Source organism: Miniopterus schreibersii, assembly GCF_964146895.1.
Source record: "Miniopterus schreibersii genome assembly, chromosome: 1".
In the NCBI taxonomy this organism is placed as follows: Eukaryota; Metazoa; Chordata; class Mammalia; order Chiroptera; family Miniopteridae; genus Miniopterus; species Miniopterus schreibersii.
Window position 1 is genome coordinate 199,034,173 of NC_138101.1, and position 10,569 is coordinate 199,044,741.

The 10,569-nt window shown below is 42.0% G+C and overlaps 1 long non-coding RNA gene across 1 annotated transcript; it reads left to right on the forward strand.

The window, feature by feature from the left end:
* Positions 1 to 2,268: 2,268 nt before the first annotated feature.
* On the forward strand, positions 2,269 to 10,300 carry LOC308567608. The gene is made up of 3 exons (XR_014000348.1): positions 2,269 to 3,469; positions 6,008 to 6,082; positions 7,633 to 10,300. It is a non-coding gene; the product is annotated as an uncharacterized lncRNA (long non-coding RNA).
* The last annotated feature ends 269 nt before the right edge of the window (positions 10,301 to 10,569 follow it).

The following is a 10,569-nucleotide window of genomic DNA, read 5'->3' on the forward strand; positions in this document are numbered from 1 at the left end:
GGTCACGTCTCTGCAGTTACACAGCTCATGAGTGCCTGCTGGGGTGGAACCTGGTCTGTCTGTCTGTCTAGCACCACGGCTCGGGCGCCGCTGCAGAGGGAACAAAGATTTGGGTGAGGGGTTCAGAGGCGGGATTGGGAGGGGCTTTAGCTGGCTGACTTGGCTAGTTTTCCTGGGGGTGGTGGCCCAGGGCTTCGACTGTAGTACAGATCCCGATGCCACCCAGCTGGTCAGGGTTTGAGACTGGGTTTGCGGGCAGGTGGTGTGGTGTGCACACGTGTTCTGACCATGTGCCTGTGAGCATAGGGACAGCACCCAAGGGTGTAGGTTCGAGTCCTTGTACCAGCGCCCGATGGATACCTCTCAAGTCAAGCATATATTTAATTATCCACCTTGACAGAGGCCCAGCAAACCACTGGCCCATAGAAACTTCTTAAAGAATATAAATACAAGCGATAAAGTTTTATATCTGTAGGAGAAGGGGCGGGGACACTGGAGACTGGGAGTCATTAGTTGAGGTAGGGGCAGGAAGGGTCTTGGTGCGGCCAGGAATGGAGGTGGGCGTGAGGCTGGGTACTGTGCCTTCTTTCACAAGTAATGAAATGTGGGAGCGAGCCGTGAACGATGAGGGGACCAGGTCAGGGACCAAGGGTTGTGATTAATTCTCCACAACCGCGGGGCATAGAGCAAGATTGGAGCGGTTTGTGGTTGTTAATTTTATTATTACAAACAAACCATGTAATCAAGGCCTCGAATAGAGCGATTGTGAGAGTTCATTCTGGACAAAAGACAGTGATTAATCCAGGTCTGGGAAGCTGACATTTGCAAACAACAAGGTCTAGGCACACTGAGGTTTCTGTGCCAGGGAAATCTTGGCGGTGGGGAGGGACTCTGTGGAGAGGTATGGGAGGGCTTGGGGGTGCCCCTGAATAGTTAATAATGAATGCATGCATGAATCGAAGCAAAGAGGCCGGGCATGGGCCAGCGGGGAGAATGGTCTTGGAACAAGGATTACGAATGATCTGGGTCACCTCAAGCCCCCAAACTCAACACGTTCCAGGCTGTTCGAACTGGGGAGGAAGCATATCCACAGGTATGTAGAACGGTCATGGGTGTTGGGCTGAATGGTGGCTTCAAGCGTATTTACTGTGTAGTTAAAAATGAATTAGATCAGGAAGAAAACATGACCAAACGAAAGGGGACCCCCAAAGACTATGTATTATGAATTATGGATTAAGAATATTCCGCTTAGGTACAGTTGAGGGCTATTTCAAACAGAGCAAAAGAAAACTCTTGCCTCCGTGGACAGGAAGCATTAGTAGAGAACCAATACTTTTTTGGGGCACCTTGTATATAATTTATATTAATCAATATTTTTGTTCTGGGCTCGTCCTGAGCTCATGTGTGTGTTGTATTTAAGAAATAAGCAAAATCAATTCAAAAAACAAGTAGGAAACAGTAATGAGACTGCATGTGGACTCAGAGATTATTACCCCAACTCTGCAAGGCTGAGTCCATGGGAGAAGACCTGGGCGGGTCCACTGTAAGAAACATCAAGACAGATGCTTGTAATCCTTGCCATTTTTGTTTTTGATTTGGGTGGTGAATTTGTGCATGTTTATTTTAACAATGAAATTAGTAGATGAGAAAATATGTACGATGAGGGCTATGCTTGGTCCAGTGGCGAGACCAAGACTAATTAATCCTGTGCTGCTCCCCTGATGGCCATTACAAACACCGAGGTGGTTTGATCCTAAATTATCTGCCTTGCATTCCACAGAACGGAGGCCCCGGAGTGGGTCTAGCAGTGCGAATCTTGGCTGTGACCTCTGAGAAACGAGCCAGGAGCCAACCAACAGGAGAGATGGTGAGTGTTTCAGGGTGGGGGGCCGGGTGATGGGCGTGTGTGCATTGGTGAACCTGAACGGGCAGAGTGAAACCATAGATGGCCAAGCGCGAGACTTGTCTCTGCTGGTGAGACTGTCACGAACCAAGGGTGATGGATCCCATTGGGCGTAACTGTCACTCAAAATAATCATAATAAAACTGTGCTGTTCTCTGTGTGAGAAAAGAGCAAATAAAAGAAATAATTATATACATACAGGGTGTTCCCCCAAATGTACATGCACTTTGAATAATTATAAAGGCAGTGTTTTTTAAAATATACTTCATTTTCAGAATGGAGCTATCAGCTGTTAAAGTGTATATACATTTTTTGGGGCACCTTGTATACATAATTATATTAACTTTATGTGTATATGGATAACTATATTATACATATATGTAACATATGTTAATGTAAATATAAATGTTATGTTTTCCTGGGTTGAATGGTGGATTCATGTATGTTTATTGACTTATTAAAAATTAATATATGTTGTACACCTGCAACATAATATTGTATGTCAACTATAATAAAAAATAAATTAAAAAAATAAATACATACATAAATCAAAGAAAGTTAAGCATGGACAATGTATCATGGCCCAAGATTTATGATTGCACAATTCTGTAAATTGGAGGGACATTGATACAAAAATTTCTACCCTATTTGATTGATTTTAATAGCATCATACCATTAATTTATACACTAAGTTTTAAATAAACACTTTCCTATTGATGACCTTTAGGCTGTCAAATCAGTGTGAAAGGGGCACATAGAGAGACATAAGGTACTGATAATTTTTTATTATCATTTTTTTCAATTACAGTTGACAGATATTGGTAATTTTCTTTTTGTTGGATGAGATTCATTGGTATTTTTATGATTTTTTTTACAAGGGATACATAAATTTAAAAGCGCTGAGTGTAGACCAATGAGGACAATGGTTCTGACCAAAAAAGAAACATTAAAAATGATCCAGGGTGTTCGTTTCCTAAGGCGTTGCTTCCTGCCGCACAAAATGGACACACGGTAGTTTATTTAACCAGGCAATATTTATGAGGGTTTTGACTCTTACTGGTTGAATAAAGTATGTAAGGAAAATATAAGTAATAGTGGATGTTGTTAAATCTTTGGCTGGAAATTTCCATAAGTAAGTAAATGAATGAATGAGTGAGCAAATCAATGAACCAAACGAGAGAGGGCAATGGTGGCAATATCTTGTTATCCCAGAATTAAGATTATTCTAGTCCTGTTTGTCCAAGGTGTATTTAAAAATTGTGTTGGGTAAGGAGGAGGTCACTGTTCTTGTTTTTGCATGATTATGTTTTGGACATTGATTTTGATACCAAAAATAAATAATTACATGAATGTCTACAATACAAGAAAGGCCAAAACATAGACTGGCGAGGAGAATGACCCCGGGATTAAAGGATTATCGTTAATTTAGTTCTGTGCTCTTGACTTCCAAGCAGCAACCTCGCCCCTTTCATTCCCTTGACGTGCATCGTTTATGTAGACGTTTCTCCAGGGATAAAGACCCAGGCTGTTCACTTTCTGAGCGAGGAGCGCAGAGGGAGATGCCAGGTAATGTTGGACTTATGGAGTGAGAGACTGGACTTATCATTTAGAAATGATCAAATAAAACCGAAAAGTAGCAGCTTGGTCCAGTGATCAAAAATGGTGATTAACCCCATTCGGCTTCATTAGAGTAAGTGCTAGGCTATTACCACAGAGCACAGGGTAAAAAGGGGCGCAGTCCAGTAGAACTTTCTGCGAGGGCGGACCATTGATGAGTGTGTGTCATCAAGCAAAATTATTACTAATATGTTTTTGAAGCATTGAGTCCATTAAAAAAAGTGCAGGCATTAATTTCTAAAACGGGAAGGCATTTACATAAGTAAGAACATTGCGGGGGACCCATGTTGAGTCTGTCAGGTGGTAAGAATTATTAACCCTGTTTATTCATTGAGTTCAATAACAACAAAGATCTAGTTGGTTATCTCTGTAAGGAGTGAACAAGTTGAGAGAGGTTAGTTTTAATCAGAGTTTTTGACCGGTTTATTTGGTGTCCATATAAAGGATATAAAGTCTAGGCTCCAATCTATAGTTGAAGGTTCGCAGGTAAATTCATGTTATATTGTTTTAGTTTGGGCCGTTGGTGGATTTACTCTTGTTAATTGTCTTCTAAAAACTATAGGATTTAATTAAGCCATGTCTAATCTAATTAAATAAGCAAATAGCTAAATACATGAAGGAGTCACGAAAGAGCACTGGTGAAATGTGTGAACGTGCGATTAACCCAACTGTGACCGAGCGAGGGCCAGTAGACCAGGGCAGGGTCTCCTCGCTGGCTCCTTTACAGCTGCTTAACATTTCCTTTGGTTTTTCCCCACTGCTGATTTATACATCCCGCTGCTGCTCAAGATTTAGGTTCCTAACCTACTGAGGGAACACAAAGAAAGATGGAACCTTGTTAATGGTGTCAGATGAGGCATTCTGGGAATTTTTGGTTACATGTTTAAAGTTTTAATACATTAAAGAAAGACTAAAGAAGGCGGTCCCAGCACGGCCGCGATGAGTGTGGGTTTGCCTAAAGAATATTGATTGACCCCTGACCCTAACCCTCACCCCTACCCCAACCCTGACCCTGACCCTGGACCTGTAAAGAAAAAAAAAAAAAGAAGACTATTGATTGACCCCATGTGGGCATCAGTGAGGCCCACAGCAGGAAGAGATCCGGTTGATTGGTTCGGGGAGAAATTAGGCAGATGGCAGATGGTAGTTCTTGATTTAGGGTGATTCACTGATATTAAGCAATTTTTACTCAATCAATGAGTGAATCAATAAACAAATGTATAAACGAGTACGAGAAAATCGCCCGAAGCCTAGGCCAGTGTGGAGCCCTGGGGAGACCCCGTGACTCTGAGGTTCATTATTCAAAACGTCATTTCCCGCCTGATGGGGCAGGAGCCTGGAGCTGAGGTCAGGAGCTCAGGCCGCCTGCCCTTGGCCGTGGGGAGCCTAGGGACGGGTACTTTCCGTAGTGGGTCAGTCCATGGGCAGATAAGGGGACACAGGGAAGAAAGAGAAACGCGGGCTAGGCAGTGGCCAGCGGGGAGAGTGTCTGAGATGCACACGGTCCTCAGATGCTTCCCCAGGAGCTGGTTTTCCATCAGCGAAGAGTCGGGGCTTTTACCACGTTGATCAGAAACCTGGGCAGATGTATGTAAGAGCCGGAGCTGTTTCTGGGTTGGTGGTGGTGAATTTTATTAAGAAAAGGGAAACAAAATCTACAGTCAATTCGAGAGCTACCCAATTAAAGACCAAGGGATGGCCCAATGTGAAGGGAGCTTTATGATTAAATCAGTTCGCAATCGGTGTGGTTTTTGAAAACACCTGTAGTTGTTTTTCTGTGGGCCGGTGTTCATGTTATTTAGGACTCTGTCCCAGGATATGTAGGCTTATGAAGATTGATCATATTATTCTAAGTGAATGAAACAAGAGATTGTTTCAAAAGAGGGCAAACAATGAGGATACTATGTCATTTAAAAAGTTCATTAATCTCATTCTTCTGTCTGATGTCCATGTACCTAAAGGGTATTGGGCTCTGCCCACTTTGGGTAAAGAGCATAGAGACACTTGCCTGTGAAACTATTTTAGATCATTTTGCATTTGTTTTTTAAAAAGTGAAAATAGGAGCAAGTCATTTCATGAGTAAATAAATAAAAAATAAACAAAGAAATGAATAACTTCCTAAAGTAGGGTCAGGCATGGATCACTGATGGAAATATGTCAGGAAACAAAGATGTATATTTACCTAATTCTTATGAGGGAGTGCCCATATCCAAGATAAACCAGGCTCTTACCTGTGGAACCTGCGTGTGCAGGTTTAAGACAGAATTTGGGACAGGCACAGTTCTTCAGCTGGGATGTAGATTCAGCCGTTGTCATGTTGTATATATATTACTAATTGAGTTAAATGAAAAGAGGACCATTCTTGGGCTCATGGGATGTGATGAAAACCAAGGTCTGTGACAAATCTGGTACGGAGAGGGGGGCTAAGTTTTCTTTAAAAACATCTTCTCTACTTGGGTTTTCTAAAAACTGCCTTTTACTCCACAGATTCATTATGCCCACCCATTTATTCAGTTGGCACCTTGGTTGTCACTTCTGTGGAAAAGGGGCCAAGGGACTCATGTAAGTAAAGTTCATGTTCTTGGTCTGCAGGTGTTTTTCATGTGGTCCATGGGTTATTTCAGAGGAATGAAGTCAGGATGTCATGCATGGGATGAGTGGGGATGCGTGGGGGTGGAAATGAACCACCGACCAAGGTTAATCCATTTTAGGACAGCTGAGGCACATTAAAAGCAGAGTTAGAGGGTTTTACATTCATTTTCAGGGTTGCATAATATTCCACTTTATTTTGTGCTACATTGAAAAATATTACTCTCTTGATAAAGTTCTAGGTTGTTAAATCATTGAGAATGGACCACCTAGGAAGCTAGAAATATTATCAGTGTTCTAACTGTGGGGTAAGATGCCAGGTTCATACTTTTAAAATATGAAGAAATTAAATGAATGTTGAGCAAATAGAGAGTTGGTAAAATCCTTGGGATGGGCATGAAGCAAGATTACTGACTATCCCTGTTTGCAACACGGAGGTCCAGTTAAAAAGAGGCTCATTTATTAGCTCTGTGGGAAATAAACCTGTAAATAGCTCTCTGCAGTATTAAGAGATATTTTTTATTTTTGGGTTTTTGTGACTCTGGAATCAACATTTTATCAGTGAATCCGTGAATGAAATAATAAATAACATATAAATAGTCTAAGTAAAGAAAGTAAAAATAAATAGATGAAGGAAAGCGTTGAGCTTGGATCAAGGATGTGTGAACCGTGAGACCAAGAGTGTCGCTGAAACCCTAAACTCTGAGGTCCTTGAGAAAGAGGCCTCTGAGGGGACAGCTCAGAGCAGAAGTCCCAGCCATTGAGGGATCTGGCTCTTGGGCCTTTGTAGTCCCTGGGTGGGGGTTGTGTTGATGTAAGTGAGTTAATGCAAGAAGCCTAAGAGGTTCGCATGGGCCGTTTATGAGGGAGTGCCATGAAACAAGAATTATTAGTGATATGTTTGTTTACAGCGAGTTCCCATCCAACAGGTAAGACCTGTTGTCCCCTTTGGACGTTAGTGTCCCTGTTGCTATCCAGGCCCGCGGGGGTGGCCGGTGGTTGGTTTTATTAATAAGAAAGAAATGTTTACAAAGACAGATAATTATAAAGCTTGCTGGAAAGAAGCAAGCAGGGGCCAGGGTTGAGAATGCGACATATGACACCAGTCAGGATTAAGCCCATTGTGTTCACTAACTTATTTAAAAACCAAAGCACATGAAAAGAGAGATAGTCAGTGATTTCTGTGGGTAGTGAGCCTGCAGACAGTTGTTGGTATTTTTGGTTTTCAAGTGAAAGCAATTATACACTGTTATAAGTTAATGAGTAATATGATTATGTCTCCAACGGTTACCTAAGGGAGGGCAAGCGGTGGGCAGTGTGGGGCATGTCATGTGAAATGAGGCTCATCCTCAGGTTCATCAAATTAGTTAAAAATAAGAATGAAAGAAGTCAATAAAATAAGGTGTATAAATCTTGGGCAATGGTGAGTTTAGGAAATGAACCAAGTTTATAATTAATCTGATACTGTAAGACTAACTTCCATTAAAAATATCTAACTCTAGGCTGTTTCTTTCTTTTGCAAGTTCATAGTGTTCCCACGTGAACACACCACAGATGATTTCATCACCCTCCCAGGCTCACGCTCTTGGCTTCTGCAAACTGGGTAAGGAGAGAAGACACCCAAGTAAGTACAGTAACAAGAGCTCATGCTCCTGGGTTGGCCGCTTGGTTTCTGCGCGTCGCTTGAATTTCTCAAAGTAATAAATGAAAATGTTAATGAGTAAAACCAAAGAACAGCAGCCGAGACCCCCATTGGGATCCCTGGTTAATCAGATTCAGTACAACTAACACCCAGTGAGAAAGCCCAGAGGTGTTTCCTCCGGTCAGGGCCGCCCCCGTGGTGCTTTGTTTTCGCCTCGCAGGCCATTGCAGCGCTTCTCTGTTGATGAAAATTTAGGCCAAGTCCCTGCGGGGGACAGGAGGAAGGTGGGCAGACTCGGCGGTGGTCCAGTTAGAAGTAGGCTTACGATGCAACCTGGGTCTCCATTACATCATCTTTAAATGACAGAGAGCCAAGAAAGGGACCAATGGAACCGATGCGCAGCAAGGATGTTGATTGATTTATGTGTGCAAAAAGCGCGCGCACACACACGCACACACGCACACAGGCACGGCAGAGAGCCCTCATCTATCCGCACTGTGGGGTGTGGGCATTTGGACAGTTTTTAATGAGTTAAGGATGTTGTACATGGGCTTTCTGATTCATGAGGTTTTATTGTATCACTACTTCTGAATCAATACATAAAGGAGTAGATATTGCCTAAAGAATGGAACAAGATGCCCAGTGTAGACCAAGGGTGAGGTTTCTGAGACATGAACTCAGAGTTTTGATGAAACTCTGTAACTTTGAGGTCCATTAGAGAAAAGACATCTAGTTATTTTCTGTGAGGGAGAGGGGCTCGCAGCAAGTTAGGAGTCTCCGGTCCTTGAGCTTTGGTTCTCGGCGTGCGTGAGATGTACCGTGATGGCCAATGACACAGGCCTGCCATGGAACAGGTTATTATTATTAATTCTGTTGTTTCCCAAAGCACTGAGTTTCTATCCTTAATAGACCAAGTCTCTCTTACTGTTTTCCCTAAAGGATCTGCCCTATTCCATAAGAGTCCGTGTTGTTTTGGATTGGTGGTGGGTTGCTGGTCATTGGTTTTATTTTAAAAAGGAACAGATCATTTCCATGAAAAATAATTGTTTAAATACATGCCTCATTGAAGGAAGACTAAGCGTAGACTAATGTTAATATAGTAGTAGGTATGATCACACCATTTCTGTTTACTGACTGTAATGAAAGAAAAATGGATTCACCATGTTGGCTCTGTTTACAATGAACATATGTACAGATATTAGAATTAGTCAATATTGTTGTCCAGTGTCTTAGCTTGCATTTATTTTGAATGTATTGTTAAAAGGGAATGAATGAATGAATGAATGAGTTCATATTTGGGTCAGTTATTTAAAAGAAATATCCTTCAATAAATGAATGGATAAAGAAGACATGGTACATATATACAGTGGAATACTACTCAGCCATAAAAAAGACGAAATATTGCCGGTTGTGACAACACGGATGGATATTGAGAATATCATGCTAAGCAAAATTTAAGGGCCATATTGATTTCATTCATATGTGGGGTATAAAAGTGAAAGAAACAAATGAACAAACAAGAACAGAAACAAACAAATCTCATGAACACAGACACCACTATGGTGGTTTCGAGAGGGAAAGGGGGTGGGGGATAGGAAGGGTAATGGGTCAAATACATGGTGATGGAAGAAGATTTCACTTTGCATGGCAGGCACACAATGCAACGTACAGATGATGTGTCATAGAAATGTACACTTGGAACCGATATTATCTTTTGAACCAATGTCACCCCAATAAATTTAATTTTAAAAATTGATAAAACTAAAGAAGGTAGAGCATGAGTCAGTGAGTAGTAGGTGTCATGAAATGAACATAAGGATTGATTCATTTTAGATGAATGAAAAGAAAGGAGACTTACCTCCCTTTGGGCAAAATGCTCGTCAGCAGTTGCATGAAATGGTATTTCAATTCTGGATTCCTGGTGGGTTTTACTCTTTTTTGTTAAAAAAGGAATAAATGATGAAATTATCCTTGGAGTAATTAAATGAGAGAAACATTAGTGAGCCAGTAAATGTATTAATTGGTGTACATCTTGGACGAATGCTTCTCGGCGCACCCTACGCCGTCTGTGAACCCCATCCTCAGAGAAGATTTAGGAGCCTGGGAACCCCGGCTCGGGAGCGAGTGTAGATGGGTGGCGGTGCTCATTCCGTCTGTGCCTGCTGCGCGGGGCGGTGCGTTGAACAGTGCTTCCGTGTGCGGTGTGCGAACGCCATCTAGTTGCATTTTTCGGCCTGTTTCCATCCATTTTCCCCGCACCACTTTCTGAGTCGGCTGTCTTTCCCCCACTGTATGCTCTTGCCCCTCTCTCACATACTGACCACCTAGGCTTTCTCGCCTGTTCCGTTGACCTGTGAGTCTGTTTCCATGCCTGTGCCCTGCTGCTTTGAGTACCGTAGCCTTGTAGTGTAGTTTGCTATCGGGTAGCGTGTTACCTCTGCCTTCATTCGTCTTTCTCAGGATCGCTGTAACTTGCAGTTAGGGCTGTTGATGGGTTGATCGTGTGCTTTCTCTGGAGAAAATAAATTGATGTTTAAATTAATCATGAGAACAACAAGAAATGAATAAATAAAACTATATAAATAAATAAATACATCAAGTAGGGTCTAGCCTGGCCTATTGGTGAAATTATGCCATCTAAAAAGTATTTAACTTTATCCAGCACTGCACAAGTGATGCCGTTATTAGAGTGCAGGGAAGGATACTTGTTGCAGTCATTTCCTATTCTCGTGCTGGGCGTTAGAGAAAGTCAATAAATAATATGTCAGGCATTCTTGGGCCATTGGTTAAAACGTAGCTTGCATCAAGGTTTACTATT